This window comes from Macaca mulatta, chromosome X, assembly GCF_049350105.2.
Source record: "Macaca mulatta isolate MMU2019108-1 chromosome X, T2T-MMU8v2.0, whole genome shotgun sequence".
Taxonomy (NCBI): Eukaryota; Metazoa; Chordata; class Mammalia; order Primates; family Cercopithecidae; genus Macaca; species Macaca mulatta.
Genome location: NC_133426.1, coordinates 54,511,460 through 54,528,482, shown reverse-complemented (window position 1 = coordinate 54,528,482; position 17,023 = coordinate 54,511,460). Strand labels below are relative to the sequence as shown.

Genomic DNA, 17,023 nt, shown 5'->3' with positions numbered 1-17,023 from the left:
GATAAATAAGCTGTGGTAAATCCAGACAATAGAATATTATTTAGCACTAAAAAGAGGTAATCTTTGAAGTCATGAAAAGATATGGAGGAACCTTCAATAGATACTGCTAAGTGAAGGAAACCAATCTGAAAAGACTACCTACTATATGATTCCAACCATATGACATTCTGTAAAAAACACAACTATAGAAACTAAAAGATCAGTGGTTGCCAAGAGTTCAGGGAAGAGAGATGAATAGGTGAAGCACAGGGAATTTTTAGAACAGTAAAATTATTCTGTATGATACTTAATGTTGGCTATATGACATTATATGTTTGCTCAAACCCATAGAATGTACAATACAAATAGTGAACTCTAATGTAAACAATGGACTTTAGTTAATTAAAATAAATAAGCCAAAAATTGGGAGCTCATCAAAAACCTCTGCACATGAATTATTTTTGAAAAGAGGTAAAGGAAGCATCAGCAATCTGCCTTTTATCAATGGTTTGTCATGAGGAGTAGTTTAGGAAAAAAGTTTGTATAAACAGAATGGATTCCCTATAAGGGATTGAAACTAAAATCATTCCACTGATATAAAATGTTCTCTATCTCCACACATTTAAACTCTTTATTTAATGCTTTTCCAGTACAAGACTTAAAGATGGAATTTAATGGCTTGGAGGTAATAGTAAATGTCATGAGAGTAGAAAAACTTGCATATGCAGGGAGGCGCTATGAAAAAAAAAATCAAACACTGGCATTCCCCATATTAACAAACTGAGAAAAATCACATGGTTATACTAATAAATACTGTAAAAGCATTTGATAAAATCAAACATTCATTTCTGTTTTTTAAAAACTCACAGAAAAATAAGAATAGAAAGGAATTTTCTCAAACTGATAAAGTACGTCTTCGAAAAATCTGCAGCCAACATCAGGACCAATACAGGGATGTTTACTTTCACTACTTCTTTCCAACATTGTATTGAAGGTGGTAGCAAGTGCAATCGGGCAAGAAAAAGAAATAAAAGGCATCCAGATTAAAAAGAATTTAAAATGTATTAGCAAATGATGCAATCATCTACACAGAAAATTCGATGCACTTTATAAAAGAACAACTAAAACTAAGATGTGAGTTTAGTGAAGCTGCAAAATACCAGGTTAATACTGAAAAAATGTTTTTCAGAGGGGCCAAGACGCCAACTGGAAGCAGCTGCAGTCTGCAGCACTCACGAAGAGGAATGAAAAGAGTGAGTGATTCTGTTGAATTTTAAAGTAGATTTTTCTAATTCTGTGAAGAATGTCAATGGTAGTTTGATGGAAATAGCATTGAATATATAAATTACTTTGGGCAGTATGGCCATTTTCATGATACTGATTCTTCCTATCCATGAGAATGGAATGCTTTTCCATTTGTTTGTGTCCTCTTTTATTTCCTTGAACAGTGGTTTGTAGTTTTCCTTGACAAGATCCTTCGTGTCCCTAGTTAGCTGTATTCCTAAGTATTTTATTCTCTTCATAGCAATTGTGAATGGACGTTCACTCATGATTTGGCTCTCTGCTTGTCTATTATTGGTGTATAGAAATGCTTGTGATTTCTGCACATTTATTTTGTATCCAGAGACTTTGCTGAAGTTGCTTGTCAGTTTAAGGATTTGACTTCCTCTCTTCCTATTTGAATACAGTGTATTTATTTCTCTTGCCTGATTGCCCCGGCCAGAACTTCCAATACTATGTTGAGTAGGAGTGGTGAGAGAGGGCATCCTTGTGCCAGTTTTCAAAGGAAATGCTTCCAGCTATTGACTATTCAGTATTGGCTGTGGGTTTATCACAAATAGCTCTTATTGTTTTGAGATATGTTCCATCAACACCTAGTTTATTGAGAGTTTTTAACATGAAGGGATGTTGAATTTTACAAAAGGCCTTTTCTTCATCTATTGAGATAATCACCTGGTTTTTGTCGTTGGTTCTGTTTATGTGGTGAATTATGTTTATTGATTTGCATACGCTGAACCAGCCTTGCATCCCAGGATGAAGCTGACTTGATCGTGGTGGATAAGCTTTTTTATGTGCCACTGGATTCAGTTTGCCAGTATTTTATTGAGGATTTTTGCATTGAGGTTAATCAGGGATATTGGCCTGAAGATTTCATTTTTGTTGTGTCTCTGCCAGGTTTTGGTATCAGGATGATACTGGCCTCTTAAAATGACTTAGGGAGAAGTCCCTCCTTATCAATTGTTTGGAAATATTTCAAAAGGAATGGTACCAGCTCCTCCTTGTACCTCTGGTACAATTCAGTGGTGAATCCATCTGGTCCTGGGCTTTTTTTTGGTTGGTAGGCTATTTGTTACTGCCTCAATTCCAGAACTTGTTATTGGTCTATTCAGGGATTTGACTTCATGGTTTAGTCTTGGGAAGGTGTGGGTGTATGTGTCCAGGAATTTATCCACTTCTTCTAGATTTTCTAGTTTATTTGCATAGAGGTGTTTATAGTATTCTCTAATGGTAGTTTGTATTTCTGTGGGGTCAGTGGTGATATCCCTTTTATCACTTTTTGTTGCGTCTATTTGATTCTTCTCTCTTTTCTCCTTTGTTAATCTAGCTAGTGGTCTCCCTATTTTATCAATTTTTTCGAAAAAACAGCTCCTGGATTCATTGATTTTTTTAAGGGTCTTTCGTGTTCTATTTCCTTCAGTTCCTCTCTGATCTTAGTTATTTCTTGTCTCCTGCTAGCTTTTGGATTTGTTTCCTCTTGCTTCTCTAGTTATTTTAATTGTGATATCAGGGTGTCGATTTGAGGTCTTTCTAGCTTTCCAATGTGGGCATTTGGTGCTATGAATTTCTCTCTTAACACTGCTTTAGCTGCATCCCAGAGATTCTGATATGTTGTGTCTTTGTTCTCATTGGTTTCAAATAACTTCTTGATTTCTGTCTTAATTTCATTATTTACCCAGGAGTCATTCAGGAACAGGTTGTTCAATTTTCATGTAGTTGTGTGGTTTTGAGTGAGTATCCTAATCTTGAGTTCTAATTTAATTGCACTGTGGTTTGAGAGATTGTTTGTTATGATCTTCATTCTTTTGCATTTGCTGAGGAGTGTTTTACTTCCAATTATGTGGTTGACTTTAGAGTAAGTGCCATGTGGCGCTGAGAATAATATATATTCTGTTGTCTTGAGGTGGAGAGTTCTGTAGATATCTATTAGGTTCACTTGAGCCAGAGCTGAGTTCAAGTCCTGAATATCCTTGTTAACTTTTCTGTCTCACTGATCTGTCTAATATTGACAGTGGCATGTTAAAATCTCCCACTATTATTGTGTAGGAGTCTAGGTATCTTTGTAGGTCTCCAAGAACTTTATGAATCTGGGTGCTCCTGTATTGTGTGCATATATATTTAGGATAGTTAGCTTTTCTTGTTGCATTGATCCCTTTACCATTATGTAATACCTTTCTTTGTATTTTTTAAAATCTTTGTTGGTTTAAAGTCTGTTTTGTCAGAGACTAGGATTGCAACTCCTGATTTTTCTGCTTTCCATTTGCTTGGTAAATTTTTCTCCATCCCTTTATTTTGAGCCTATGTGTGTCTCTGCACGTTAGATGGGTCTCTTGAATACAGTCTGTATAGCCAAGACAATCTTAAGCAAAAGTAACAAAGCTGGAAGCATCACGCTACCTGACTTTGAACTATACTACAAGGCTACAGTAACCAAAACAGCATGGTACTGGTACCAAAGCAGACATATAGACCAGTGGAACAGAACAGAGACCTAAGAAATAACACCACACATCTATAACCATCTGATCTTCGACAAACCTGACAAAAACAAGCAATGGGGAAAGAATTCCCTATTTAATAAATGGTGCTGGAGTAACTGGCTAGCCATATGCAGAAAACTGAAACTGGACCTCTTATTTACACCTTATACAAAAATTAACTCAAGATGGATTAAAAGCTTAAATGTAAAACCCAAAACCCTAGAAAACTTAGGCAAAGATTTTATGATGAAACCACCAAGAGCAATTGCAACAAAAGCTAAGATTTACAAATGGGATCTAATTAAACTAAAGAGCTTCTGCACAGCAAAACAAAAGTATCATCAGAGCAAACAGGCAACCTACAGAATGGGAGAAAATTTTTGCAATCTACCCATCTGACAAATGTCTACTATCCAGAATTTACAATAAACTTAAACAAATGTATAAGAAAAAAACAACCCCATTAAAAAGTGGGCAAAGGACATGAACAGACACTTTTCAAAAGACATACATGCAGCCCAACAAACATATGAAAAACAGCTCAATATCACTGACATTAGAGAAATGCAAATCAAAACCACAATGAGATACCATTTCATGCCAGTCAGAATAGAGATTATTAAAAAGTCAAGAAACAACAGATGCTGGCAAGGCTGTGGATAAATAGGGATGCTTTTACACTGTTGGTGGGAATGTAAATTAGTTCAACCATTGTGGAAGACAACGTGGTGATTCCTCAAAGATCTAGAACCAGAAATACCATTTGACTCAGCAATCCCATTACTGGGTATATACCCAAAGGAATATAAATCATTCTATTATAAAGATACATGCACACATATGTTTATTGCAGCACTATTTACAATAGCAAAGACATGGAACCAACCCAAATGCCCATCAATGACAGATAAAGAAAGTGAAGTAGCTCAGGAATGGAAAACCAAATATTGTATGTTCTCACTCATAAGTGGGAGCTAAGCTATGAGGATGCAAAGACATAAGAATTATACAATGGACTTTGGGGACTCAGGGGAAAGGGTGAGAGAGGGGTGAAGGATAAAAGACTACAATTTGGGTTCAGTGTATACTGCTCAGTGATGGGTGCACCAAAATTTCACAAATCACCATTAAAGAACTTACTCATGTAACCAAATATCACCTGTTCCCCCAAAACCTATGGAAATTTAAAAAAATATATTTTTAAGATACCCTTAGGAATTTAGTTCCAAGGATGAAGTGTTGAGGATAAGGGGGAAATGAGTTGGCCTGTTACAAGGAAACTCTCAAGGAAACGTGGAGAAAATCTCTGACATTTGTTGATGACATAGGGCCCACAAAGCAAGGAGAACTACATATATTAAAACAAAATAACTATAGAGAACTGTAAGGGGAAGTGATGAGGATAAACAATAAATGATGTTCCAGCTCTTCTGACCCTTCTTTAAAGAAGCAACGAGGTTCTTAAACTGTGACTATTTCTGAGTACTAGAAATCATTATAAACATTATTTTATTGAGAGTAACCCTGTTTTTAAAGTGTGTTCTTAATTTTTATCTGCTTGCTAGCAAGTATCTAGGTCTTCTAAGTATAAGAGTAAATATAACAGGTTCTGACATTGAGTTTGTGCCATGTACAAAAGCAACTGAAACTAATTAATTGGGTTAAAAGAATAGTGTTCATAGGCTTCAAAGTATTTACATTAATCCTTTGCTTGGAAAGGCATCTCTTAAGCAAACAATTAATAATATTTAACTGAGAACACAACATTTTCATCCTTTTTTAATTTAACTTTTAAGTTCAAGGGTACATGTGCAGGTTTGTTATATAGGTAAACGTGTCATGGAGGTTTGTTTTACAGATTATTTCATCACACAGATATGAAGCCTAGTACCCATTACTTATTTTTCCTTATCCTTCCCCTCTTTCCACCCTCCCTCTTCCAGTAGGCCCCAGTGTGTGTTGTTCCCCTCGATGTGTCCATGTGTTCTCATCATTTAGCTCCCATTCATAATTGAGACCATGTGGTATTTGGTTTTCTGTTCCTGTGTTAGTCTGCTAAGGATAATGGCCTCCAGCTCTATCCATGTTCCCACAAAGGACAAAATATTGTTCTTTTTTATGGCTACATAGTATTCCATGGTGTATATGTACCACATTTTCTTTATCCAGTCTATCATTGATAGCCATTTAGGTTGATTCCATATCCAGTAATGGGATTGCAGGTCGAATGGCATTTCTGTTTTTAGATCTTTGAGGAATGGCCACACTGTCTTCCACAATGGTTAAAGACAGTGTATAAGCATTATTTTTTCTCTGCAACCTCACCAGCATGTTATTTTTTGACTTTTTAATAATAGCCATTCTGACTTGTATGAGACAGTATCTCATTGTGGTTTTGATTTGCATTTCTCTAATAATCAGTAATGTTAAGCTTTTTTTCATATGATTGTTGGCCACATGCATATCCTCTTTTTAAAAGTGTCTTTTCATGTCCTTTGCCCACTTTTTAATTGGGTTGTTTGAGTTTTTTACCTGGTACATTTGTTTAAGTTCCTTATGGATGCTGAATATTAGACCTTTCTCAGACGCGTAGCTTGAAAAATTTTTCTCCCATTCTGTAAGTTATCTGTTCACTATGTTAATAGTTTCTTTTGCTGTGCAGAAGCTCTTTAGTTTAATTAGATCCCATTTGTCCATTTTTGCTTTTGTTGCAATTGCTTTTGGTGTCTTTGTCATGAAATCTTTGCTTGTTCCTATTCCAGAATTGCATTGCCTAGGTTGCCTTCCAGGGTTTTTTATAATTTTGGGTTTTACATTTAAGTTTTTAATCCATCTTGAGTTAATTTTTGTATATGGTGTAAGGAAGGGGTCTGGGGTCTGGTTTCAATCTTCTACATGTGGCTAGCCAGTTATCCCAGCATCATTTATTGAGTAGGGAGTCTTTTCCCCATTGCTTGTTTTTGTCAGCTTTGTCAAAGATCCAATAGTTGTAGTTGTGTGGCCTTATTTCTGGGTTCTTTATTCTGTTCCATTCGACTTTGTGCCTGTTTTTGTACTAGTACCATGCTGTTTTGGTTACCATAGCTCTGTAGTATAGTTTGAAGTCAGATAGCATGATGCCTCCAGCTTTGTTCTTTTTCTTAGGATTGCCTTGCCTATTCGGGCTCCTTTTTGGTTCCTCATAAATTTTAAAATACTTCTACTTCTGTAATGAATGTCGTAGGTAGTTTAATAGAAATAGTGTTGAATCTATAAATTGCTTTGGGCAGTATGGCCACTGTAATGATGTTGATTCTTCCTATCCATGAGCATGGAATGTTTTTCCATTTGTTTGTATCATCTCTGATTTCTCTGAGCAGCGTTTTGCAGTTCTGCTTGTAGAGATCTTTCACTTCCTTGATTATCTGTATTCATAGGTATTTTACTTTGTGTGTGTGGTAATTGTGAATGGGATTGTGGTCCTGATTTGACTTTCAGCTTGAGTGTTGTTGTTGTATAGCAGTGCTAGTGATTTTTGCACATTGATTTTGTATCCCGATAATTTGCTTAAGTTATTTATCAGCTTAAGGATCCTTTGGGCTGAGACTATGGGGTTTTCTAGATATAGAATCATATCATCTACAAACAGGGGTAGTTTGACTTCCTCTCTTCCTATTTGGATGCCCCTTATTTATTTCCCACTCCTAATATTATTTCAGAAACTGTTTTTTGAATCTTCTTTTTGAAATATGTGTGCTTGCCGGGCACGGTGGCTCACGCCTGTAATCCCAGCACTTTGGGAAGCCGAGGTGGGCAGATCACAAGGTCAGGAGATCGAGACCATCCTGGCTAACATGGTGAAACCCCGTCTCTACTAAAAATACAAAAAAAAATTAGCCGGGCATGGTGGCGGGCACCTGTAGTCCCAGCTACTCGGGAGGCTGAGGCAGGAGAATGGCGTGAACCCGGGAGGCAGAGCTTGCAGTGAGCCGAGATCACGCCACTGCACTCCATCCTGGGTGACAGAGCGAGATTCTGTCTCAAAAAAAAAAAATTAAATATGTGTGCTTGGCCGGGCGCGGTGGCTCAAGCCTGTAATCCCAGCACTTTGGGAGGCCGAGGCGGGCAGATCACGAGGCCAGGAGATCGAGACCATCCTGGCTAACACGGTGAAACCCCGTCTCTACTAAAAAATACAAAAAAACTAGCCAGGCGAGGTGGCGGGCGCCTGTAGTCCCAGCTACTCGGGAGGCTGAAGCAGGAGAATGGCGTGAACCCGGGGGGTCGGAGCTTGCAGTGAGCGGAGATCGCGCCACTGCACTCCAGCCTGGGCGACAGAGCGAGACTCCGTCTCAAAAAAAAAAAAAAAAAAAAAAAAAAAAAAAAAAAAAGAAATATGTTTGCTTAACCTAGAAGGGTTCTATGCATGGAAAGTTACAAAGTTATAAGCCCTACCAGTTATGCTATGATCCAGAAATACCTAAGTTATTGAAGTTGATTAATTGTGTGACAATTAAACTATTAAACTAAAGTGTTATCAGAAATAAAGTTGTGGAATTTTGTATTTTAGTATTTTTTTTTTTTCAGAGAAAGATTTGGCCATACTGGGATGGGAGCTAGTAGTGTGTCAACAAGTTGTGTAATTTTCATATTTGGGGCATTGATTTTTCTTTTGAAGAAAGATATGACCTTGCTGGACTGAAACTCATAATACTTCAACAGCAGATAAAAGAGAAAGATCCATAAGTGATAACATGCTCAGAGTTGGGGCTTTTAACAGTTCTTTTCCAAGGCTAGGGTTCTGAGTTTTTTCCTCCTCTCATCTGAGCCCATTTTAAATCTTTACTAGAAGTCACTGCTTCTGTGCTGAGAATAGGGCTACATAGTTCCCATATCTTTGGTAAATATCCTTTATTAAGTGATTCTTAAAGATGTACATTTATACATAGACAACTGGAAATTTTCATACTAAAAACCTTTTCTTTAGACAAAACCAATAAAGTATGAAAAAAAAAAAAACACCTTGTTAGGTGCATAAATCTTTTGGGGGTTGGCTTTAATTCTTCAAAAGTAACTATAGGTTTTATCCCTATGGTAAACAAATAATAATGTCTACATCTATCCACAATGCAAAGCTGGGGATACAGTTCTAGAATATTTAGCAAAAATATGGATATTTGCACCAAACCTGGAATGGCTGAGGTTCTCTATAATTGTAATTTTATCATTTTTCCATTTGCTTTCATGTGGGAAAAAAATGCCAGCCTCAGTATATGCCAAATATGACTGAAGTTTATTTGAAATGTTGTCAAGAGTTACCTGGGCATATTAAGAATGTAAAATTGTAACTGTAATGTGGATAATTCAATTGTGCTTTTGTCTTTTGCGAATTGGTCTTCATGAAGCACACCCAGTATTGTGAAAATTATGGGACGTTATTGAAATTGAGCCACATGAGGTTAGTAAGTAGATTTTAAAATTATTATTTGGCACATTTTCTTCACAATTTTGTAATTGTACATCACTCCTTTATTATACTGATCTGGAAAAAAATATTTAGTATATTTATGCCCAAAATGAGTACTGGGCCCATGTGGCAGGGCCAAGCAACTAGAACATGATTCAGAAATCAGGCAATGAAAAGGCATAAGAATGACATAATGGACTTTGGCGACTCAGAGGGGAAGGTTGCAAGACTACATATAGGGTACAGTGTACACTGCTCGGGTAACAGGTGTACTAAAGTCTCAGAAATCACCACTAAAGAACTTATCCATGTAACCAAAAAATGCCTGTACCCAAAAAACAATTGAAATAAAAAATAAAGAAAGAAAAGAAATCAGGCCATGAAAAACACACTGGAACATGATCAAGAAGCATTTCACTGCCTCAAAACAAGGTGGTGGGGGGTGTATTAGTCTGTTCTCAAATTTCTATAAAGAACTACCTGAGACTGGGTAATTTATAAAGAAAAGAGGTTTAATTGACTCATGATTCTGCAGCTGTACAGGAAGCATGGCTGGGAAGGTCTCTGGAAACTTACAATCATGGCAGAAGGTGAAGGTGGAAGTAGGCACATCTTACACGGCTGGAGGAGGAGGAAGAGGGCAAAGGGGAAGGTGTCATACACTTTTAAACAACCAGGTCTTGTGAGAACTCACTTACTATCATGAGAACAGCAAGGGGGAAATCTGCCCCCATGATTTAATTACCTCCCACCAGGCCCCTCCTACAACATTGGGATTTACAATTCCACATGAGATTTGGACAGGGACACAAATTCAAACCATATCAGGGAGGAATTCTAAAATACACAGCAGGATGCACTCCTATCCCTTACAGGTCAAGGAGATTATCTAATATTGGTGTGAGGAATGGCTTATTTTCTGATGACCACATGTGGGACTATTTCAGCCACCACTAGAAACCCCAGGAGGGTTTTTGTTTCATATTATTTCTATACATTTTTTTGTAAAAGTAAATGCAATAGAAATTTAATTCAGGATTGATCTCAATCTTCAAGTGGAGCCAGCTCCTCTGGGGTCAGGAAGGAAATGGGGTGTTTTATTTTTGTTTGGTTTGGGGGCTTTTTTATTTTACATCACCATGCAGGTTACATTCATCTTCCACTGGAATGACTAGAGTACCCCTGTAAGTGGCCTGACTACAGAAGAACACAAGATTGCCTCCTGACGGCAAACAGGCTCTCTTGCTTCTCCTCATCGGCCATGCCTTAGCATGGTTTCTCCCTATCCCTTACTAAATCAGGTCCTTTGCACACAAAGCCCTGGTTAAAACCCGAATCACTACCTCTCAACCCTCTTGGATAAGGGGAGCTTTCCCTGGGCTTGGACTGAGCCCCATGCCCCAGAGGTGCTATCCTGACTGGATTGTATGAAGAGAGTGGGTGCAGGAGACAAATGGCTGAAATGAAAATGGGAGCCATTGGTCCCCATCTGCATCTACAACTTCAGATGCCTACAGATGTGATCCATGTGACATGTGCAGGAAGGAGGGGCAGAAGAAGGGATGGGCAGGGAGGGTGTTTCTGGGGACAGTAGTCTGCCTGAAGGTCTTCACTTCTTGGCCTTGCCCTGGGCAGCCACAGCTTTCATGGCTTTACACATAGTCTCTTCATCCCCTAAGAACTGCATGGACTTGATGGGGTTCAAGTTCTTGGCCAATTCATAGGCAATGGGAATACCAGTAAGCAGGTTCAGCTCCATGATAGCTACTTCAGAGACACCCTCCAGATGCTTGATAATGCCTATAAGACTGTTGTCATGGGCTTCAATCAATATCCAATTCCTCTTCTTTATCTGGGGAACTATATCTTTATTCCAAAAGGCCAGAGCTCTGGCAATAGTATCCTCCAGACTCTCACAAAAGGGTAGTTGATCTCCAGTGAGGTCTGTATACCCGCAATCCTTACTAATGCTGCTATAGAAGTGGTGGTAGGGCTCCATCGAAGGTGGTGAGACATCATAAGGGCATATCCACATCTTTACCTAGGCCTCACCATTCTTGCCAGCAGTTTCTGCTTTATGGAAGCTGGTCAGATCCCCATAGTGTCATTCATTGAGGCACCAAGCCCTCACTGCAGGCCACCACATTGGGTCAATAGCATGCACAGTGTCCAGAGATTCCAGATTGCTCTCTTCTGCACTGATGGGAAGCATATGTCAAACTCATAGCCAGCACCTGGCAGCACCTGCCCATCGTGATTGACCTCCTCATGGTCCGCTGGGTGCTCTTGCTCTGGAAACTGGACTGGCCATGGCAGCAGGCTCACAATTCTTGACAATGTATTTTCTGGGATTTTTTTACTGTCTTAGATGGCTTTAAAATAGGACAATCTTGAAGCCATTCAAGCCAACAAAGAAGTCAAGGTCCTATGAAAAATTGAAGTTCAGTGCTCAAACTGCCTATAACAAATAAATGAGCAGCAGCAGCAGCGAAGAAAAATATGAAAAAAGAAAAAACAAGTTGAAGTAGTAAGGCTCAAAGGAAAAAAGCCAAGACTGTTTTGGCATGTGGGAAAGAAAAGCTGGAGGAAGGTTTTAGTTAAAACCTCACAAGCCAGTGTTTGCTTAGCTGTCCTTTCCATTAACTTCCATTAAGTGCATGGGGACTCTATTTTGATGCTGAGTGCCCTATACCCTCAGAATTCCCTGAGGCTCCATGGGCAGGAGGTTCAAATTTCTTTCCAGACAGCCAGTTCTGTGTTCGGATGGTGTGCTCATAAAGGATCATCTAAACTTGTATGCTTTGAAATCTATTTTGTCAGGGAGCAGAAAAGAAATAGATATTTCTCAAGCTCAGAACAGTATTATAATTTAAACACATGGTTTGGTATGACAATATGCAGCATAATATATTTGAGTTAGTAGAAGAATATAAATAAAAGAGCATTAAAGATGGCAGCACAAATGAAAAAGAAAAAGAGAACAAATTATTTAAATTTCTCATAATAGTAAGAAAGAAAGGACTTGAAGTTAAACTGGAAACATCAACATGAACTTGCACCCTTAAAAAGTTTTCACTTTGTTACTTAAATCATTCAGATTGCCTCTCCCTACCAACAGTAGTCATGTAGAAAAATCTAAACCTCCCCCCTAAACCCCCCAGATCTACTTTTTTCTGCCAAACGGAATCAGGGTTCCTTGAGCAGAGGACAAAAAAAAGCAAAATGTTCCTACAAACATCTTATTGTCACAAAGCAAGGATGCTCTCACAAATATCTCTGGGACATTTCAAAAAGACAAAGACAAATTTTAAAGTTATATGTTGGATAGGCGCGGTGGCTCATGCCTATAATCCCAGCGCTTTGGGAGGCCAAGGTGGGTGGATCACTTGAGGTCAGGAATTTGAGACCTGCCTGGCCAACATGGTAAAACCCCAACTCTACAAAAAATACAAAAATTAGCTGGACGTGGTTGTGGGTGCCTGTAATCCCAGCTACTCGGGAGGCTGAGGCAGGAAAATTGCTTGAATCCGGGAGACGCTGAGGTTGCAGTGAGCGGAGATCGCACCACTGCACTCCAGCCTGGGTGACAGAGCGAGACTCTGTCTAAAATAAAATAAAATAAAATAAAAGCTACATATTCTTTGAACCAACAATTGTACTTATAGGAATTTATGTCACAAATACACTCAAACATGTACAAAAGGTGAAGAAATTCACTGAAGCAATATTTGTAGTAGAAAATGTTGGAAACAACCTAAATGTCCATCAATAAGAAACTGGTTAAATAAATTGCAGTGTATTAATACAACAGAATACTATAAAACCACCAGAAGAAAAAAGGTAAGATCCTATGTGCATCGAAATGGAAGATCACCAAGATATACTGTTAAGTGAAAAAAGCAAGATGCATGTCAGTACACATAGAATATTGCCATTTCTGTGACAGTGAAAGGTATATATGCTTGAATATGCCTATAATATATCTGAAAGAATGCAAGAAACTGGTAACAGTAATTGCCTCTAAGGAAAGGAAGTGGGTAGCTGGGGGACTGGAGAGTGAAGGAGACTTATTTTTCAGTGAATACACTTTTGTGCTATTTGACATTTTTGTTACTATGTACATGTATTACTTTTAAAAAATAAGATTAAAAGGTTTCTTTCTATTATGTCAATGATTTTAGTCTAGAGATATCTTCCAATAATCAAGTAGTAAACAACTTTAACATTAAAATAAATGATTGTAGTCAACAGAAACAGGAACTCTGCAAAAAGAGCCTTGAGTCCATCACATCAGCTAAGACAACTAAACCTCTTTGAAAATGATTATTTGGCCGGGCACAGTGGCTCACGCCTGTAATCCCAGCACTTTGGGAGGCCGAGGCGGGCCGATCACGAGGTCAGGAGATCGAGACCATCCTGGCTAACAAGGTGAAACTCCATCTCTACTTAAAACACAAAAATTAGCCAGGCGTGGTGGCGGCGCCTGTAGTCCCAGCTACTGGGGAGGCTGAGGCAGGAGAATGGTGTGAACCCAGGAGGCGGAGCTTGCAGTGAGTTGAGATCCCACCACTGCACTCCAGCCTGGGCAACAGAGAGAGACTCTGTCTCGGAAAAAAAAAAAAAAAATGATTATTCATTGATGTGACCACAATCCAGATAGGTGCCAGAGCATAGTTTGTGCCAGTCACAATTTCATAGTTACATTACATTTATGTGTTTTTAATATGGCTAAATATCAATCCACAGGCAACTTTAACATAATCCCAAACTCTACTAAATGATAATAAAGGGGGAAAAAAAAGCCCATGGGGGTAAAGGGAGTGGGAAATAAAACAATAATAGATGAGATTTCAGCAAGTTCTGGAGAGATGAAAAGCAGATTGATAAGCAATAATTAACTTAGCAGAGGAAAGGAAGGAAAAATTTGAATGCCACCAAGAAACAAGTCATTCTGCTCCCATAGAACTGAGGAAGAATTAAGAGTTGGTGGCACAAAGCACTTTGGAAAGTGGAAATGGAGTGCGGGCCTGAAAACAAAGAAAATTGGTTGAAAATCTGTATACATAGCAATTGGACACTCGAATCCTGTCCCCCCCAACATGTAAATTAATAAATACTATTTCCCCACTCCACAACATTCCTGAGATTTATTCTCAGAAGAAATAGAAGCTGAGAGGTTTTGGACATGGGGACATCAAGCACAGTATAGATTGGAGTGAAACACAGAGCTGCAAACAAAAGGATAAAATCAAAGCCAGCATCTGGAACAGTGGGATCACAGCCTCCTCCCATTTGCCTGCTTCCAGAATTCCAAAGCCTGGTTTAAATGGCTGAAGTAAGAGTCTAGAAGATTTTAGTCTGGTGAGATTAAAGACCTCAGAGGAAAAAAAAAAAAAAAAATCCTCCACATACAGATTTGAGTACTACCTTAGTGCAAAACTATCTTTTTGACATAGCATCCTCTGAATAAACCCAATAGTTGACAATTCTCCACAACTCACAAAGAAATTACGGTCAGCTTTTCAGTGCATCTCCTTGTAACAGTGACATGTTGAGGCTCTCCTAATATTACAGACAGACAAATACAGACAAACAGAAAAGTAGGCCAGGAGTGGTGGCTCATGCCTGTAAAACTTTGGGAGCCCAATCGGTCAAGAGTTCAAGACCAGCATGGCCAACATGGGGTGAAACCATGTCTCTACTAAAAGTACAAAAATTAGCCGGGCATAGTGGCTCATGCCTGTAATCCCAGCTACTCAGGAGGCTGAGGCAAGAGAATTGCTTGAACCCGGGAGGCAGAGGTTGCAGTGAGCCGAGATCATGCCACTGCACTCCAGTCTGGGCGACAGAGCAAGACTGTGTCTCAAAAATAAATAAATAAATAAATAAATAAATAAATAAATAAATAAATAAAAATAAAGCCAGAGGAAACAGAAAATTCAGGGAGCAGAAGAAAACTTTCTAAAATTTTAATAAATATCCTCATAGAGACAAGAAAAGACATTGAGCTTTTAAAACTAGATCTGAAAACACTTTATTAAAAAAAAATAAATTGTACTGTGTATATTTAAGGTATACTAGATACACTTTAAAGGAGCTATGGGGAACTAAAAGTAGAATTACCAACATAAAATATTCAATAAAAGGAAACATTTCAGAAAGTATAACAAAAGTAGTAAGTGGAAAATAGTAATAAGATCATATATTTAGGAAATGCATCAATTAACTAATAAACTTCCAGAAAAGGAGAACCAAAATAATGAAAGAAAGGAAAATACTAGAAAAGAATACAAAAAAATTTCCCAGAACTAAAGGACATGCATCTCCAGACTGAAATAACAAGATCCCAGAACAATAAATTTTAAAACACTGAAATCAGGTTATATCATGATGACATTTTTGAACAACAGAGTTAAAGAGAAGACCCTAAAAGATTCAGGTCACAAACAAAATATCATAAATTAGAATTCCATACAATTTTCCAAAACAACACTGGAAACAAAAAGATTATGCAGCAGTATCTTCACGATTCTAAGGGAAACATAATTTCCAACCCAGAATTAAAAGTGTCAATCCCATGAGAGTATAGAAACAATACATTTGTATTCTGGTAAGGTCTCAGATCATTTATTTTCCATGTGATCTATATTATTTTATATTGCTACTGCAACAAATTATCACAAACGTGGTGTCTCAAAACAATACAAATTTATTATCTTATAGTTCTAGAGGTCAGAAGCCTAAAATGGGGCAGCAAGACTGTGTTGCTTCCAGAGGCACTAGGGGAGAATCTGTTTACTTGCCTTTTCCAGTTTCTAGAGGCTGCCTGCATTCTTTGGTTCATGTCCTCTTCCTTCATCCTCAAAGCCAATAGTATAACATCTTTTCTCGTTTCTGACCTCCTGCTTCCTTGTGACTACATTGGGCCCACATAGATGATTCAGAATAATCACCCCATCTCAAGATGCTTAGCTTGAACACATCTACAAAGTCTCTTTTGCAGTGTAAGGAAACATACAGGTTCCTGGGATTAGGACATGGACAATTTGGGGGGGGGTCCTTATTCTGCCTACCATATACTCCTTCTTATGAAGCTACTGAATCATGTGCTTCATGAAAATGAAGGCATAAAGCAAAAAGGAGGAAGAAATTGGGTGCAGGAAAGAAGGGACTCAATAAGGAAGTGTAATGAAGACAGATCCCAAAATAACAGTGAACAACCAACTGTAGCAGGAGGAGAGATGACTGTGGGAGTGGGCTCTCAAGAAAAATTAACTGATGTGTTTGAGCATTTAAAAATATTAATAGACATGTGGCATAAATTTTGGAGCATTTGGAGTAACATTTAAGAATAAGTAGAGAAAACTTACTAGGTAAAAGAAATTCTTCACAGAATTGGAAAAAACTACTTGAAAGTTCATATGGAATCAAAAAAGAGCCCGCATTGCCAAGACAATCCTAAGCCAAAAGAACAAAGCTGGAGGCATCACGCAACCTGACTTCAAACTATACTACAAGGCTACAGTAACCAAAACAGCATGGTACTGGTACCAAAACAGAGATATAGACCAATGGAATAGAACAGAGTCCTCAGAAATAATACCACACATCTACAGCCATCTGATCTTTGACAAACCTGGGAAAAACAAGAAATGGGGAAAGGATTCCCTATTTAATAAATGGTGTTGGGAAAATTGGCTAGCCATAAGTAGTAAGCTGAAACTGGATCCTTTCCTTACTCCTTATACAAAAATTAATTCAAGATGGATTAGAGACTTAAATGTTAGACCTAATACCATAAAAACCCTAGAAGAAAACCTAGGTAATACCATTCAGGACA

The 17,023-nt window shown here is 38.1% G+C and overlaps 1 protein-coding gene and 1 pseudogene across 1 annotated transcript in view; both read right to left on the bottom strand.

Annotated features, from left to right (window-relative positions):
• Positions 1-9,677: 9,677 nt before the first annotated feature.
• GNL3L (G protein nucleolar 3 like) overlaps positions 9,678-17,023 on the bottom strand; it is a 148,038-nt gene continuing 140,692 nt past the window's right edge. The window contains exon 17 of the mRNA XM_077989089.1: positions 9,678-11,991. The gene's annotated coding sequence lies outside the window, so the exon portion shown is untranslated. The remainder of the gene's footprint in view (positions 11,992-17,023) is intronic.
• On the bottom strand, positions 10,793-11,344 carry LOC144338678 (phosphoglycerate mutase 1-like; annotated as a pseudogene).